We start from the raw sequence: 17,592 nt of genomic DNA on the forward strand, positions 1-17,592 counted from the left end.
CCGCTGCAGCTTGGCCTTGTCCTTGGCTGCTGCAGCAGGGAACCATGTAATTATTGATTGTGTAATAATGGATTTAATGATGGCAGAGTAAAACCGGATTAATATTTAATAATGAAGTTTTGCAGCTGGCCTCCAGAATCCAGCTGTCTTCTCCAAGCATGACTTCCCTGGTTTCTGGCGTTGGGCCAGTGGCGCAATGGATAACGTGTCTGACTACGGATCAGAAGATTCTAGGTTCGACTCCTGGCTGGCTCGATCCTGTTTTTACTCCTTCCTCCCACACGTTGGGTGTCTGCTGTCCTGCGTCAACATGCCTCAGTAGAGCAGAGGACGCAAACCAGGCTCTGATTGCTCAGATGGCGGAGCGCAGGACTGCAGGCAGGCAATTTAGCCGTCCAACCTTAGGTCGATGGGCCGGAGGCAGTGAAGCTTTGCCTCTTGGAGGTGCTGCGATCCTTGCCTTCGAAGCCAGCGTTGCGCATAACCCGGCCGGTGAAAAAGGCAAGCGCACGTCAAAAGAGCGTTCCCTGACCGGGAATCGAACCCGGGCCGCGGCGGTGAGAGCGCCGAATCCTAGCCACTAGACCACCAGGGAGGACACGCTGGCCTTCAGGCCGTGGATGCCTGGCACACTGTGCGGAAGGAAAACGGGGCTAAAGTCTCAAACTAGTCGACAAAAGGGCACACTGCCCCGTGTGAGGCTCGAACTCACGACCTTCAGATTATGAGACTGACGCGCTGCCTAACTGCGCCAACGAGGCACACCCAGCCCGACGGCTCCTGGGTGGCCCCTTGCGTCTGGTTGCGTGGCATTTTGTGCGCCACCAGCGAGGAAACTCCTGCGAGGAGAGCACGACTGGGCTTCTTGCACTCTGGCTACCCACACTGAGGACCTTCTCGTTCTTAATATGTTACACGTACAGAAACAACTTCAAGGAGACACAGAGGGGCTATGTCATGCCCAGGATTCCTATCGTCTTTTAAATGGTGTCGAGAATGGCACGCCTGCCGTTGCTGGACGATCTTGGCGCACATGCTCTCAGGCTAGATAAAACCCATTATAAATAAACACTTACATTTGACACATTTGACACAGCTGACAGATTAATGGAATAACGTTACATATCCACAATGCAAAGTCCCAGTTATTCAGTGATCACGTGTTTGGCTCGTCTTTAGCCTCATTATCTAGTAGAAAAACTTAAATTGTGCTAAAGTTGAAAGACTGTCCTATGTTAGTTGGTGACGTGTTCCACGTATTAGAGTCTGTTAAAGTAAAAGCTCTGCGGCCATTGCCTGTGGCAGTAAACTGTACTTCGCACTCACCTCTTGAAGAATCTCTTGTTTGCCTTGTGTGCTCGAGACACAATGCCACCGGTTCTTTTAAGGATGTCGCCGCCGTATGGTTAACTGTTGTCTACATTAGAAGGCAACTGCGAACCATAAAAAAGCCCTGAGACGTACAGAGATGGCGCTTTTTCGCTAAATTGCAATGCCGGCGTCCATCCGCATTTGATCAAGTATTTTCATTGCGCGTTCAAGTAGAACGAGCAGGGTCTGAGAATGGCGATTCCTTTTTGTGACCCTGTTCTAAAACAGTATGATCAAGGGGGAAAGGATCATTGAATGCAAAACCACTTTGACAGCATCCGTTACAGGGCATATGGAGACGGGCTGCGTGTGCTTTTGGCAAATGAAAGGCTTCGGGCACATTGTTCCTCATTTCGAAAAATCCACATTCGTCACTATTTCAAGGCATTTGTGAAGAAATAAATAAGAATTAAAGATGACCTGCATGAAGGCAATAAAATCGTGAGTCATTCCAAAAGTTACACCGGCACATTCGCTGAGGAGCGCAATCGACTCGCTCGGGCCAGCTGGGGTGGTCAGGATGGCCGAGCGGTCTAAGGCGCTGCGTTCAGGTCGCAGTCTCCTCTGGAGGCGTGGGTCCGAATCCCACTTCTGACATTCTGTGGCCTTTGTTGTAGCCACCCGTGCTGTGTATCGCGCTTTCTTCCGAGGGAGCGTCCTTTTCAAAGACGCCAGGAGACAGGCACGCGGGGGACGACCCGGTTTCCCATTTTGGTAGAGATGAAGGTTCAAGGTTCAATTTATTGCAATATAGTGTCAAACACAATTGGAATTCTTTACAGCCAGTCACGCATGGATGTAATGTGGCAAACGAAACATTAAGACAGAACAAGATATGACAATACACAGTCATATGGAAGGTGAATGGAAGGTGCTAAGAGTAATAATGATACTTACACTAATACTGAATGATAAAAGTAGGAGTAATAGAAACAATAAAGTGCAAACAGTGCATTCAGTCCTGAAAAGGAATTAAACTGTCATTAAGCAGCCAGGCGGCCGTGGGAAAGAAGCTCAGGCGATGCCGGGATTTTGCAGTTCTCGGGAGCCGAAGCCTTCTACCTGAAGGGAGCAGCTGAAACATGGTACAGCCTGGATGAGATGGGTCAGACATAATTTTTCTTGCCCTTCTCACAGCCCTGAGGTTGTGAAGGGATTCCAGAGAAGGTAGAGAGGTGTTGATCACTCTCTCTGCCGAGCGGATCACCCGCTGCAGCTTGGCCTTGTCCTTGGCTGCTGCAGCAGGGAACCATGTAATTATTGATTGTGTAATAATGGATTTAATGATGGCAGAGTAAAACCGGATTAATATTTAATAATGAAGTTTTGCAGCTGGCCTCCAGAATCCAGCTGTCTTCTCCAAGCATGACTTCCCAGGTTTCTGGCGTTGGGCCAGTGGCGCAATGGATAACGCGTCTGACTACGGATCAGAAGATTCTAGGTTCGACTCCTGGCTGGCTCGATCCTGTTTTTACTCCTTCCTCCCACACGTTGGGTGTCTGCTGTCCTGCGTCAACATGCCTCAGTAGAGCAGAGGACGTACACCAGGCTCTGATTGCTCAGATGGCGGAGCGCAGGACTGCAGGCAGGCAATTTAGCCGTCCAACCTTAGGTCGATGGGCCGGAGGCAGTGAAGCTTTGCCTCTTGGAGGTGCTGCGATCCTTGCCTTCGAAGCCAGCGTTGCGCATAACCCGGCCGGTGAAAAAGGCAAGCGCACGTCAAAAGAGCGTTCCCTGACCGGGAATCGAACCCGGGCCGCGGCGGTGAGAGCGCCGAATCCTAGCCACTAGACCACCAGGGAGGACACGCTGGCCTTCAGGCCGTGGATGCCTGGCACACTGTGCGGAAGGAAAACGGGGCTAAAGTCTCAAACTAGTCGACAAAAGGGCACCCTGCCCCGTGTGAGGCTCGAACTCACGACCTTCAGATTATGAGACTGACGCGCTGCCTAACTGCGCCAACGAGGCACGCCCAGACCGACGTCTCCCGGGTGGCCCCTTGCGTCTGGTTGCGTGGCATTTTGTGCGCCACCAGCGAGGAAACTCCTGCGAGGAGAGCACGACTGGGCTTCTTGCACTCTGGCTACCCACACTGAGGACCTTCTCGTTCTTAATATGTTACACGTACAGAAACAACTTCAAGGAGACACAGAGGGGCTATGTCATGCCCAGGATTCCTATCGTCTTTTAAATGGTGTCGAGAATGGCACGCCTGCCGTTGCTGGACGATCTTGGCGCACATGCTCTCAGGCTAGATAAAACCCATTATAAATAAACACTTACATTTGACACATTTGACACAGCTGACAGATTAATGGAATAACGTTACATATCCACAATGCAAAGTCCCAGTTATTCAGTGATCACGTGTTTGGCTCGTCTTTAGCCTCATTATCTAGTAGAAAAACTTAAATTGTGCTAAAGTTGAAAGACTGTCCTATGTAAGTTGGTGACGTGTTCCACGTATTAGAGTCTGTTAAAGTAAAAGCTCTGCGGCCATTGCCTGTGGCAGTAAACTGTACTTCGCACTCACCTCTTGAAGAATCTCTTGTTTGCCTTGTGTGCTCGAGACACAATGCCACCAGTTCTTTTAAGGATGTCGCCGCCGTATGGTTAACTGTTGTCTACATTAGAAGGCAACTGCGAACCATAAAAAGGCCCTGAGACGTACAGAGATGGCGCTTTTTCGCTAAATTGCAATGCCGGCGTCCATCCGCATTTGATCAAGTATTTTCATTGCGCGTTCAAGTAGAACGAGCAGGGTCTGAGAATGGCGATTCCTTTTTGTGACCCTGTTCTAAAACAGTATGATCAAGGGGGAAAGGATCATTGAATGCAAAACCACTTTGACAGCATCCGTTACAGGGCATATGGAGACGGGCTGCGTGTGCTTTTGGCAAATGAAAGGCTTCGGGCACATTGTTCCTCATTTCGAAAAATCCACATTCGTCACTATTTCAAGGCGTTTGTGAAGAAATAAATAAGAATTAAAGATGAGCTGCATGAAGGCAATAAAATCGTGAGTCATTCCAAAAGTTACACCGGCACATTCGCTGAGGAGCGCAATCGACTCGCTCGGGCCAGCTGGGGTGGTCAGGATGGCCGAGCGGTCGAAGGCGCTGCGTTCAGGTCGCAGTCTCCTCTGGTGGCGTGGGTTCGAATCCCACTTCTGACATTCTTTTGCCTTTGTTGTAGCCACCCGTGCTGTGTATTGCGCTTTCTTCCGAGGGAGCGTCCTTTTCAAAGACGCCAGGAGACAGGCACGCGGGGGACGACCCGGTTTCCCATTTTGGTAGAGATGAAGGTTCAAGGTTCAATTTATTGCAATATAGTGTCAAACACAATTGGAATTCTTTACAGCCAGTCACGCATGGATGTAATGTGGCAAACGAAACATTAAGACAGAACAAGATATGACAATACACAGTCATATGGAAGGTGAATGGAAGGTGCTAAGAGTAATAATGATACTTACACTAATACTGAATGATAAAAGTAGGAGTAATAGAAACAATAAAGTGCAAACAGTGCATTCAGTCCTGAAAAGGAATTGAACTGTCATTAAGCAGCCAGGCGGCCGTGGGAAAGAAGCTCAGGCGATGCCGGGATTTTGCAGTTCTCGGGAGCCGAAGCCTTCTACCTGAAGGGAGCAGCTGAAACGTGGTACAGCCTGGATGAGATGGGTCAGACATAATTTTTCTTGCCCTTCTCACAGCCCTGAGGTTGTGAAGGGATTCCAGAGAAGGTAGAGAGGTGTTGATCACTCTCTCTGCCGAGCGGATCACCCGCTGCAGCTTGGCCTTGTCCTTGGCTGCTGCAGCAGGGAACCATGTAATTATTGATTGTGTAATAATGGATTTAATGATGGCAGAGTAAAACCGGATTAATATTTAATAATGAAGTTTTGCAGCTGGCCTCCAGAATCCAGCTGTCTTCTCCAAGCATGACTTCCCTGGTTTCTGGCGTTGGGCCAGTGGCGCAATGGATAACGCGTCTGACTACGGATCAGAAGATTCTAGGTTCGACTCCTGGCTGGCTCGATCCTGTTTTTACTCCTTCCTCCCACACGTTGGGTGTCTGCTGTCCTGCGTCAACATGCCTCAGTCCCAGCCAACATTTGTATATAGGGCCCATATGGGTATGAACTGGGCTGAAAAATGGGCCCTATATAGGATTGTCCGCGGGTTCCATAATGGCCTCATGCCAGTTGCCCACATGGATTTCATGCAGGATTGCACTTGCTACTAGGTGGGCCCCACCTGGGCAACATGCACGACACCCATATTGGGCCCAGATTTGAGTTTTATATGGGTACTACATAGGGACAACATGGTCATGAAATATGGGTTGTAAGTGGGATTGTCCGCGGGTTCCATGTTTGCCCCTTGTCAATTACCCATGTAGGTTATCTGTAGGATTCCACTGGGTGTTTGGTGGGCCCCAATTGGGCAATATGCATAATGCCCATGTTGGGCCCAGATTTGAGTTTTATGTGGGTACTACATAGGGACAACATGGTCATGAAATATGGGTTGTAAGTGGGATTGTCCGCGGGTTCCATGTTTGCCCCTTGTCAATTACCCATGTAGGTTATCTGTAGGATTCCACTGGGTGTTTGGTGGGCCCCAATTGGGCAATATGCATAATGCCCATGTTGGGCCCAGATTTGAGTTTTATGTGGGTACTACATGGGGACAACATGGTCATGAAATATGGGTTGTAAGTGGGATTGTCCGCGGGTTCCATGTTTGCCCCTTGTCAATTACCCATGTAGGTTATCTGCAGGATTTCACTGGGTGTTTGGTGGGCCCCAATTGGGCAATATGCAAAATGCCCATGTTGGGCCCAGATTTGAGTTTTATGTGGGTACTACATAGGGACAACATGGTCATGAAATATGGGTTGTAAGTGAGATTGTCCGTGGGTTCCATGTTTGCCCCTTGTCAATTGCCCATGTAGGTTATATGCAGGATTTTACTCGGTTTTAAGGTAGTTCCTAAATGTACAACATAAGCAAAACCCATCTGGGACCCATCTTACAGCTCTAAATGGGTGCTACACGAAGACTACCTGATCTAAAATCTGGGTTGCTGGTGGGATTGTATGCGTTTCTGCTACATCTACATGAGTTTCAGCTTTGAAAAGCTGTGGCAGAGGTTAAACCAAAAAAATTAAAATGTTAGTCTGAACTTGCATTAAACTACACAAGAAAAACTTTTTGAGTCTGTTACCATAAATACATTTGTTGCAGAATTGATCAAACTTTCAGAATAGGAAGTTGTGAACCAAAGAATCATACAACCCCCTTGACTATATTTAGACAAAAAATACCCCAAAAGACACAATTCACAACAAAAGGTACAGCAAAATATAGATTTCTTTAAAATTATAACTATAAATCCTAGGTCAGCAGCTAGTAAATACAATAACTATAGTTAGGCTGTAATTAATTTGTTGCAGGTAAATACATTATTTTAGTAAACTGCATATTCAATAAGACATATCCAGTGTTATCCAGTTAGCGTATTGTAATGAGAGGAGTGTGATGACGCCCTGTATTAACAGGGCAGAAAGAAGTAAAGCACACAGTGACACTGAAATCCTTTCAAATTCCATTTTTATTTAACTAACCATCATGCCACATTTGTTACAATGGCACAAAACTATTTTAGAACCTTTTAGAGTCTTGAGTGTTTTGAAAAGAAGTATGTCCTTCAAGAAATACAGTAACAAGATAAAGTATATTAACCTTTTGGAATTTCATAGCTTTCTAAATAAATTTGTCATAAAATGTGATCTGGTCTTCATCAAGTCAAGGGTATTGACAAACATAATGGTTCTAAAAAAACAAAACAATAAAGACATGAAAGAACAGAATTATTTAAGAACAACCTAAAAACTCATAGTGCTTGTGAAAAAAGTATGTGAACTTTTAAGCGAACGAGACCTCGAAAAAGCAAAATGGAGTCAGGTTTTATCACACCTGGAGTCTCTTTAAGATAATGTATTTGGAGGTGTGGACTACAGCTACTTTAAAGTTTACTTTTGGAGTTCATTTTTTTATATGGGCCATGCCTCACCAAAAAGAGCTATCAAAAGAGCTTTAATCAAGAATTGTTGCTTTACATGGAGCTCGAAAGGGTTAAAAGTTATGTCAAAGACTGTAGAAATACACCAGTCTACAGACATACAATCTACAAATGGAGATGCTTTGGGACTGTTGCTACTCTACCAAGAGATGGACACCCAGTCAAAATGACACTAAGAGCACCACGAAGACTCATTAAAGGAATAGTCTACTCATTTTCAATATTAAAATATGTTATTACCTTAACTAAGAATTGTTGATACATCCCTCTATCATCTGTGTGCGTGCACGTAAGCGCTGGAGCGCGCTGCGACGCTTCGATAGCATTTAGCTTAGCCCCATTCATTCAATGGTACCATTTAGAGATAAAGTTAGAAGTGACCAAACACATCAACGTTTTTCCTATTTAAGAGGAGTAGTTAAACGAGCAAGTTTGGTGGTACAAAATAAAACGTAGCGCTTTTCAAGCGGATTTAAAAGAGGAACTATATTTTATGGCGTAATAGCACTTTTGGGAGTACTTCGACTCGGCGCAGTAACACCCTCCCTCTCCCATTATGAGAGTGAGAAGGGGAGCGGACTTTTCAGGCGAGTCGAAGTACTCCCAAAAGTGCTATTACGCCATAAAATATAGTTCCTCTTTTAAATCCGCTTAGAAAAGCGCTACGTTTTATTTTGTACCACCAAACTTGCTCTTTAACTACTCCTCTTAAATAGGAAAAACGTTGATGTGTTTGGTCACTTCTAACTTTATCTCTAAATGGTAGCATTGAATGAATGGGGCTAAGCTAAATGCTATCGAAGTGTCGCAGCGCGCTCCAGCTCTTACGTGCACGCACACAGATGATAGAGGGATGTATCAACAATTCTTAGTTAAGGTAATAACATATTTTAATATTGAAAATGAGTAGACTATTCCTTTAATGAGGTATAGAAACAACCCAGAATGACAGGCAAAGATTTGAAGGCATTATTGGAACTCTCTGTATTTGAGTCTACAACACGTAAAACACTGAACAAGCAGTGTATTCACGGCAGGACACCACAGGAAGTCACTAATTACAGTACTAAAAAGAACATTGCTGCACGCCTGAAATTTGCAAAAGAACAAATTGACATTCCAACAGTGGTATTTGGCAAAATGTTTTGTGGACTAATGAAACGAAGATTGAACTATTTGGAAAAACACACAGCACTACATCTGGCATAGAAAGGGCACGCAATATCATTATGAAAACATCATCCCAACTGTAAAGTATTATGGAGAAGACCTGTTGATTTGGGCCTGCTTTGCTGCATCAGGGTATGGCCAGCTTGCAATCATTGAGGGGAAGATAAATTCCCAAGTTTATCAGACAATTCTTCAGGATAATGTGTGAATGTCTGTAGGAGGAATGTCTGGGTGATGCAACAGGACAAAGACCCAAAACACCGGAGCAAGTCCAGAGGAGAATGGCTTCAGAAAAACAAAATCCGCCTTTTGGAGTGGCCAAGTCAAAGCCCAGACCTCAACACAATAGAGATTTTATGGATTGACTTGAAGAACGGCATACACATGAGACGTCCAAATATTGAAGCGTGAGCGCTCTTTTGCTGTTAACTGTCATATTAGCAGAAACTTTAAAAAGAGGGCGTTTACTGTGACCTTGTTTGAGGGTGAGAGGTGCACAAACACGCAGGAGAGAGTGAGAGAGTCCGGTTCTTCAAAGCACTGTAAACTTCCCTCACCACACCGTAAGGCCTGCCTCTCCCCTCATTCGATTGGAAAATGGAAAGACGCGAATGACGTCGTGCGCTTTTCCGCTCTCAGCGCTCCTTCAAAAGCGAGTGCTGCGACTGGCAGCAAAAACCGCAAGCCGTTCGGCACGCATAAACGCTCCCTGCCCAAAAAATATCATTCAAAAAAAGGCGCCTGCAACTTCCATAAACACGTTTGATGTGGTTGGCTACTAAGTGTGTTCAATAAAGACATAAAAGATCAGAAGTTGTGTTATTTTTTTAGACACATTATGTTAGATGGAAATCAGATCACATTTTATGAAAAAATTATTTAAAAAAAATGAAAATCTAAAAGATTCACATTTTTCCTTGCCACCATATATAGTATAAGGAGGTATGTACTTTGATAAGTATATTGCGAATACAATTAGAAAAAAAATTATATTTAAAGGGCCCATAGCATGAAAACCTGGTAAAATGTTCGCTGCAAGCATGTCAAAAATAGGTAATATAAATGTGGCTCCCCTTGTGATATCAGAAGGGGATCTTATTATAATAATAACACTCCTTAATCTGCACTATCCAAACATGGCACTGCCATTTAGTGCAGAGAGTGAGAAAAAATAATTGACAGAACAACTGAGTTTCAATTTCAACAAACCACCATCATTGTGATCTGTGTTTGCATTTTAAAGGACACGTTTAAAGGACGCAGTTTTGCTTGGACCTACAAAGTGGCAATTTCAACTTGCTATAACAAATTATCTATATATACGATATTTTGAGCTAGAGTTTCATATATGTACTCTGGAGACACCAAAGATTTATTTTACATCTTAAAGGGGCCATTTCACAAGACCTTTTTAAGATGTCAAATAAATCTTTGGTGTCCCCAGAGCACAAATGTGAAGTTTTAGCTGAAAATACCATATAAATAATTTATTATAGCATGTTAAAATAGCGACTTTGTAGGTGTGTGCAAAAATGTGCTGTTTTGGGTGTGTCCTTTAAAATAGGGGTGCACCGAAATTTCGGTCGCCGAAATTTTCGGTCAAAAATGGCATTATCTGTTTCGGCCGAAATAAAAAATCCAGCCGAAAAAGTCAACCGAAAATGAATGTTAACTGCGCCCCTCCCATCCGTGCACTAGCGCTTAGGTTTCACTCACGGTGATCAGTCGTCTCCCACCCCTCCCCTTCGTGCTCAAGCAGGTTTCACTCACGGTCGAGCTGTTTGCACGCGTCTGCAAAGATTAAGCATGTCTTGATGTGTAAACTTTAGAGAGAGTCGCGCTAATGTGTCTCATACTGTAATCCATTAACATACATTCGGCGAATAAAGCAACGAAACACAACGTAACGTTTTTATGTGGAGCGACTGTTGCGCTGTTTGGGATCCACCCTCGTTCTCTATGTGTGCGCGCGCGTTTAATAGTGCACATACGAGAGAAACGCGTTTAAAAAAAAAAAACAAGCAAACATAAAATCTCTCTGTTATTGACAGGGCACATATAAACAAAATTATCTCCACAGTATTCTTTTTGTAATAAAAACATTTGTTTATGTCTTAAGTGTATGTATAGATTACAGTCAGATTAACCTACTTAAGTCTGTGTCATTAATGTTAATCAAACAACCCATTACAAAGAGACAAATAGCTCTAAAAATAATAATACATTTAATTTATTGTGTTATGATTCATTTAATTTGATTTCTGTACCTAATGCTAATTTCAGACCTTATTAATGTACAACTTTGTTCTTTTTTGTAAATGTTTGCAATTTCTTTATTGTTTATTAGATTTTTTCCCACCTGCTTTTTGCTGATCCGAAAAATAATCTGATCTGTGCCTCAAAAACTGTAATGTGATCCGAACTGTGAGTTTTTTTTTATCCATCACACACCCCTAGTAAAGTTAGTACACAGTGATAGCCATAAATGCAATTGTACTTATAATTGGCATAATAATTTCTTTCGGTGTTTCGGTTTTTCGGCCTTGGTTTCCTTTTTTCGGTTTTGGCCAAGAATTTTCATTTCGGTGCATCCCTACTTTAAAATGCAAATGAGCTGATGAAATTTAAACACTGATAACAATGATGGTGGTTTGTTGAAATTGAAACTTAATTGTGCTGTGAATTTTTTTCTCTGTCTCTCCCTCTCTGCACTAAATGGCAGTGCTGTGGTTGGATAGTGCAGATTAAGGTGTGGTATTATTATAATAAGAGCTCCTTCTGACATCATAAGGAGAGCCAAATTTCAACTACCTATTTTTTCACATGCTTGCAGAGAATGGAAGTTACTGGGTTGATCTTTTTCACATTTTCTAGGTTGATAGAAGCACTGGGGACCCAATTGTAGTACTTAAACATGGAAAAAGTCAGATTTTCATGCCATGGCCCCTTTAAAAAATTATTGAAATGGGGCCCTTAAAAGTAAATGAAAGTAAGATAATTACAAACACAGTTTTTCAATATTTTACTATGTTCTTCCATCAACTTAGCCGAATAAATACATATCTCTCTTTTCTCAATGCGTACACTTAAACTTAACTTGATATTTCGCAGAGTCTGCTCAATGTACTAACATTAGTACAGGCATGTTGGTTATGTTGACTGTAGTTTAAGCAAGAGGGGGAGTAGTCAGGAGTGATGATGTTACTGTGCCCAAGGTCGAGTGCTACAAACTAAGTGCTCTTCCGCCATACAATATAGTTATATTTTTTACCATACTTCCTCGTGTAACTACTCATGTAACAGTCTTTGAATAGGGAAAACATGGAAGTGTTTGGTGGCTATTAAATTCATCCTTGTTTGGATCCTAATGAATGAATGGTGCTTGGCTAAATGCTAACACATTCACGCCACACTTTACAACAAATAAAGGCAGGGTGCATGAAAGCCAATGTTGATATTTGAAATCATCTAAACAAACACACCCTTACCCTAATAGAATCTGGACCTTCTTTTGATAGACCCGCCCCACACATACGCAACCCAGGCAACGATGTCATTTAGTAGACATGCTGCTAATTGGCTACAAGTGTGTTTTGATAGTCGGCCTGTCTCCCTTTTCCAAAACGTTTTTTTTTTAGAAATTGTGCACCCCACCTTTAAGTGCACACATTGAGAAAAGAGAGGTCTGCATTAACTCACCTAAGTTGAGGGAAGAACATGGCAAATATTGAAAAATGATTGTGTTTTCCTTTAAGAAAAATTAAAGAACTACAACAGTTCAAATCAACAACTGTAGTTTTAACCTTTCTCAAACAGACATCCTTTTCTGCATTCTTGATGCTCTCTGTCCTCCTCTGTCCCTTGCCCCAGTAAACCATTTTGGCAGTGCGTTCTCAGCTTCTTGCTGGTTGACCTTGGACATCAGGGCGTTGTTCTGAAGAGCATCTGCAAAACCAAATAAATTTTTAAGATAAAGAAATATTAAAAATGGCACATTTGTACTTTTTACAATGACAGTCTTTGGCATACAGTAGGTATTAAAGGATGGATACTCGAACCGAGCCAGCGGGACCCGACGGTACCCGACGGGCCGGGTTCGGATAGATATTTAGAAATTATGTTCGGGTTGGGCTCGGTGCAATAAGGCATTGAACATTTGAAATTTAAAACAGCTTATTATAATATGTAGGCAGCCAATGGGCCTGTTTATAGCGATAGTTCATCTTAAAATGAAACACGCACATTCACACATCACCTTCTTATTCATCTAATGTTTAATAGCGGGTTGCAAAACAACTTCATAGGTGCATACTGCCACCTACTGTATCGGGTGCACAGAATGAGGGCGTAGGGGCTGCCGTTTCTCTGGGGATAATGTTGTATTAGAGGTAAAAAATGATATAAATACTGTTCGGTTTCTCGCACAAACCGAAGGTTTTGTGTCTTAAGTAGGACACGGATGTGTCGTCACGAGCTGCAGGGTTTTATTTGGATTTGTCTGTGCATGTTTTTTTTCTCTTTCGGTTTTTGTTACCATCCACTTATACAACTGACAGACTGAAACTGTTGGAGTTAAAAATCTACATTTGTGTTCTACTGAAGAAACAAAGTCACCTACCTCTTGGATGGCCTGGGGGTAAGCTGATAAACATAAGTTTCATTTTAAGATGAACTATCGTCATCCATCTTCATGTGTGCGGAAATGTGTTTATGTTGAATAACAGCTACTCAGGATCTGAAAAAAATCCATAAAAATGACAAAATTATATGAGTTAACAGCTACTGTTAAAGTTCACTAACCAAGTCTATACTATACAGTATGTACGCTAAAAAAAAATTCATGTAAAGGTAGGCATAGAAGTCAATAGTCTTGTTATAACGCTGCACCTAATTGCTTCCCTACATCCAAAATGACATTAAAACTTGTAATAGATATCAGTGATCAAACTGAGCAAACAAAATAGTGCTCTTACTAGATGCAGCCAAACGAAAACGTGATTTCCATAGGAGGGGACAGCAGTCAATATTTTACTTGAGTAAAAATACAGTAATTCGTGTTATCTAATATTATCAAACTAATGTGTCACAAAAAGCACTCACATCTGAACAAACATTACTTTTTAGAGCGAATCAGACGCCAATCGTCGATGGATTTTCTTCCTGCTGTGATTCAAGTGAACATTTCTGAAAGCGCGTTAACTTACTTTGTCAGCTCGCGTGCGTTTATCCGGGTCTGACGCACAGGTCGCGCGAGCATTTTCGTCTTCGAATACATTTCCCGCTTCTGTTTCAGTAGATTGATAGTTCACTTGCATCCACTCCTTGGCGTGTTTTTAAGTTTCACGTTACGAGCGAGAAGTGCTGCAGCCTGCAGATGTACAGATGATTCAGATCTTGCAGCACACGGAACAAATCATTCAAACTGATTCAAACCGTTCAATCAATAGCTAGTTTAGAATCGACCCGGTACAAAACAGTAGCCGTTTCTCAATGTCAAGGATACTTCCTTGCCAGGACTAATCCTTACAAGTCACTTCCTTCAGAGGCTAGGCGAGGCTCCTTTTAAGCATTCGGAGAACACGTTAAATGGAACAGGCTAGCAAGTGCACGTCATTACGTCATTGCGTGATTGAAAGGTGTGCTTTCGGTGCTGCGCGCATAGGATTGTGGGTGATTTCAGGGCGTGAAGAGCGCGAAGGATACAAATTTGAATCCTTTCCTGTATATGGGATATTTCTCGAACGAAGGACTCAGTCCTTGGCTGAAATTTCGAGGATCCTCGACATTGGAACAGTCCTTCGACGGACGTCGATGACGTAGCATCCTCGAAATTCTAGCTTCCGAGGATCCTTCCTTGACATTGAGAAACGGCTAGTAATTCATTTGCAATATTTTGTGAAGAACCGACTCGTTCAAAAGAGTCATTCATTCACAAATCAAATGCTTCGGCAAATTATGAAATAATAATAATAATCTGAAGTTCGCATTTCGTACTGCATCGTGCGTCGTGCAAAACTGAGGGCATGTCAATAGAAATATCATCGAGTGACGAGTAAAAGTAAAAATACCCACTATAACTGTTATCCTAAAGCGCTTCTTAAGTAAATGTTACGTTAACAGAGTAAATGTAATGTTTTAAAACTCTAACAATTTAAACACAAGGTTGATTTTCGCAACCTCGACCGTACGCATTCACCAAACGTTATCCCGGCGAGCTTCGCCACTGATTTAGAATAACATCCAAGAATATTTTAATGTTTGACTACTTGAATATACTTTTTATCAACAGTTTAATGTCATATATTGTAATAAAACAGATCTACTCACCACACTTCGAGCTTGCAGCACTCCAGTGAAGACAGCAATGTACCAGCTCTACGTCGTTAACTGGCTCAGGAGGAGAACAATGCACATGTCCTTTCTTTCTTGGCGCCGTTTTTTTAAACGAATACAACATAGTGATGATGCAGGACAAATCACTTTTTAGCATTAATACTGCATTTTCTGTAGGATACACATATAATTCGAGTTTATTGCAATACACGTACACACACACAAACACACACACACACACAATGTCTACGGTTTAGAATTTGTATGGGCCTGTATCTGCATAAATATACCCCAAAACACAATGTGCATATAGCCCTTACGAAAATTTACCATGGTTTTATTGTGGTAAAAGTGTAAACATGTTTTTTTGGTGTATTGGTTACTAGCAAAACCATGGTTCTATTATGTTTTTTGTTTTTGTTTTAACTATAGTAAAACCATGGTTAATTTTCTACATTAAAGTATAATAGACCATTGAAAAAAGAGACAGCATAGCTAACGAAAATTAAGCATGTTTTTTTGTGGTACAGTAAAATGTTTTTTGGTATTGATTAGGCCTACTATTGGCAAAACCATGGTTTTACTAGAGTATGTTTTTTTTTTGTTTAAACTGTAGTAAACCATTTAATTTAATTTAATTATTTAATTTTCATAAGGGTATATTTTGGAAAACTGTAGCCCATAGACCCCAAATAAATAAAATCCAGTAGCCATTTACGCAGTGACGGCCGCGTGGTGACTTCTTTATCGAGGGCACATGATGCAAATCTCATCACAACATGTAGCCTGTCATGTGTGTGGCATGAATTTAGTGTAGTGTCTTGCAAGTATTTTGTGAGCACCTCTTTAATTACAAATCCTTTCGATGTGTGTCCAGCAGGCACGATGCATGATGCACATGGTTCACATGACGCAACAAACACATATTTTGACATGATGAGCAACACACATGACACCCCAAACACAAATTTTTGAATCCTTCACAAGAGAAGTCACCAGCCACCCCTGCACCACACCATAGTTGGTGAAACAAACTGTAAACTTATTTCTGAAATCTGATTGGTTGATTGAAATGTTACCCCCGGGTCAACATAAAGTTGCCCTGAGGACATCAACCACTTGGCAAAATCAGGAGAGCCTAGTTGCTCAATGCTCTTCTCATGGACCTAAACTCATGGACTCAGCATGACTCAGCTTGTCTCAATGTTGGCTAAACATTCTAAACACTTTCAGTATTGAAGGTCTGGCCAGAGCATGATAGAGGCCTTTGGTGTATGGTGATAATTCACTTAGTATCTATCAAAACATAAAATTAGTTCTACATATGAACAAATCCTCTCAGTATAGCAAACATTGGAGACAATGTAAATAAAAGATTTTTGTGCAGTTTTGACTGTTTAATTTATTAAAATTACACTCAGACATCCCACCCTACAAAAACTGATTGGGAAGGAAGCTCACCAACAAGCCCCCGCAAAAAAAAAACATACATTTAATAATTAAATCATCAATATAAATTATATATTGTGTTATATTGTTTATTAGCCTACTTTAATATGGTTGCTCTTTTAACAGCTATAAAATATATGTACAATTATGAAGGACACCTTAAACTCCTTTGACCCTATATTTATAAAAAACTACACATATTTAAAATAAGATAAAAAGGAACAAATAAAGATAGGATCAAATGTTTTTGTTTTGTTTAAAAGCAGAGGGTTTACACACAGATACACTTTTATGTACTTGAAAAATAAAGTAAATATTGTATTATTTTCCAGTGTTTTTTTTGGACACTCTGTCATTTACTGTACATTGTAAATAAACTACTGTACAGTGGTTTACTGAGCTGAAGAGAGAGGTTGATTGTAAGCCTGCCCACAGTGAAAACTGATTGGTCTAGATATCAGAATACGGTGAATATGGTCTCTTTCTCACTTTTGCTAATTATGTTAGATCGCTTTAGACTTGCAGGAAAATTTTAACCTGAGCCTGAACCTAACTAATTTTTGCAATGTTTTGTCATCATATTACAAATAACATTTTAAATGCACTAATATAAGCTTTGGGTAAAAAATGCAAGGCTTCTGTTACATTGATGCAGCCGTCTTTACTTAGAAGTTATCCTGCAGTCCTTTGGGACTTCATAAACTATTAGGCTACATGTCTTGCTTTTAGCGTCACCATGGTTTGTGAAGTAAGACAGTCTGAAAACATAGGCATAAACCTTTCAGGATCCCTGTTTAAAACAGGGCATGAAATGACAATTACATATGGGGGTCCATGTCGGGAGCTTGTATGGGACTGATTGTGTTTGCCCATTTTGGTCTAATATGATTTGACAGAAAGGGTCCCATAAGTGTTTCCTTATTTAGAATCCATATACTCATGACCTATGTGGGTCCCACTTTGGGCCCATATAAGGAGTCTTTATAGGAATTATTGTGTTTGCCCATGTTGTACCCATATGGTTTGGCCGAAAGGGTCCCAAATGTGTATCCTCATTCAAAACCCATAAACTCATGACCTATGTGGGTCCCACTTCAGACCCATATAAGAAGCCTACATGGGAATAATTGTGTTTGCCCATGTTTTACCCATATGGCTTGGCCCAAAGGGTCCCATATGT

General features: G+C 41.8%; 9 non-coding genes across 9 annotated transcripts; 5 read left to right on the forward strand and 4 right to left on the reverse strand.

Annotated features, from left to right (window-relative positions):
• Positions 1-182: 182 nt before the first annotated feature.
• On the forward strand, positions 183-255 carry trnar-acg (transfer RNA arginine (anticodon ACG)). Its single transcript has one exon. It is a non-coding gene; the product is annotated as a tRNA-Arg (tRNA).
• A 268-nt stretch (positions 256-523) lies between these two features.
• Positions 524-595, reverse strand: trnae-cuc (transfer RNA glutamic acid (anticodon CUC)). Its single transcript has one exon. It is a non-coding gene; the product is annotated as a tRNA-Glu (tRNA).
• Positions 596-687: 92 nt separating this feature from the next.
• trnam-cau (transfer RNA methionine (anticodon CAU)) lies at positions 688-761 on the reverse strand. The gene has a single exon. It is a non-coding gene; the product is annotated as a tRNA-Met (tRNA).
• Positions 762-1,885: 1,124 nt separating this feature from the next.
• Positions 1,886-1,968, forward strand: trnal-cag (transfer RNA leucine (anticodon CAG)). The gene has a single exon. It is a non-coding gene; the product is annotated as a tRNA-Leu (tRNA).
• A 792-nt stretch (positions 1,969-2,760) lies between these two features.
• On the forward strand, positions 2,761-2,833 carry trnar-acg (transfer RNA arginine (anticodon ACG)). The gene has a single exon. It is a non-coding gene; the product is annotated as a tRNA-Arg (tRNA).
• Positions 2,834-3,101: 268 nt separating this feature from the next.
• Positions 3,102-3,173, reverse strand: trnae-cuc (transfer RNA glutamic acid (anticodon CUC)). Its single transcript has one exon. It is a non-coding gene; the product is annotated as a tRNA-Glu (tRNA).
• A 92-nt stretch (positions 3,174-3,265) lies between these two features.
• On the reverse strand, positions 3,266-3,339 carry trnam-cau (transfer RNA methionine (anticodon CAU)). Its single transcript has one exon. It is a non-coding gene; the product is annotated as a tRNA-Met (tRNA).
• A 1,124-nt stretch (positions 3,340-4,463) lies between these two features.
• Positions 4,464-4,546, forward strand: trnal-cag (transfer RNA leucine (anticodon CAG)). The gene has a single exon. It is a non-coding gene; the product is annotated as a tRNA-Leu (tRNA).
• Positions 4,547-5,338: 792 nt separating this feature from the next.
• On the forward strand, positions 5,339-5,411 carry trnar-acg (transfer RNA arginine (anticodon ACG)). The gene has a single exon. It is a non-coding gene; the product is annotated as a tRNA-Arg (tRNA).
• The last annotated feature ends 12,181 nt before the right edge of the window (positions 5,412-17,592 follow it).

Source organism: Misgurnus anguillicaudatus, chromosome 10, assembly GCF_027580225.2.
Source record: "Misgurnus anguillicaudatus chromosome 10, ASM2758022v2, whole genome shotgun sequence".
Classification (NCBI taxonomy): Eukaryota; Metazoa; Chordata; class Actinopteri; order Cypriniformes; family Cobitidae; genus Misgurnus; species Misgurnus anguillicaudatus.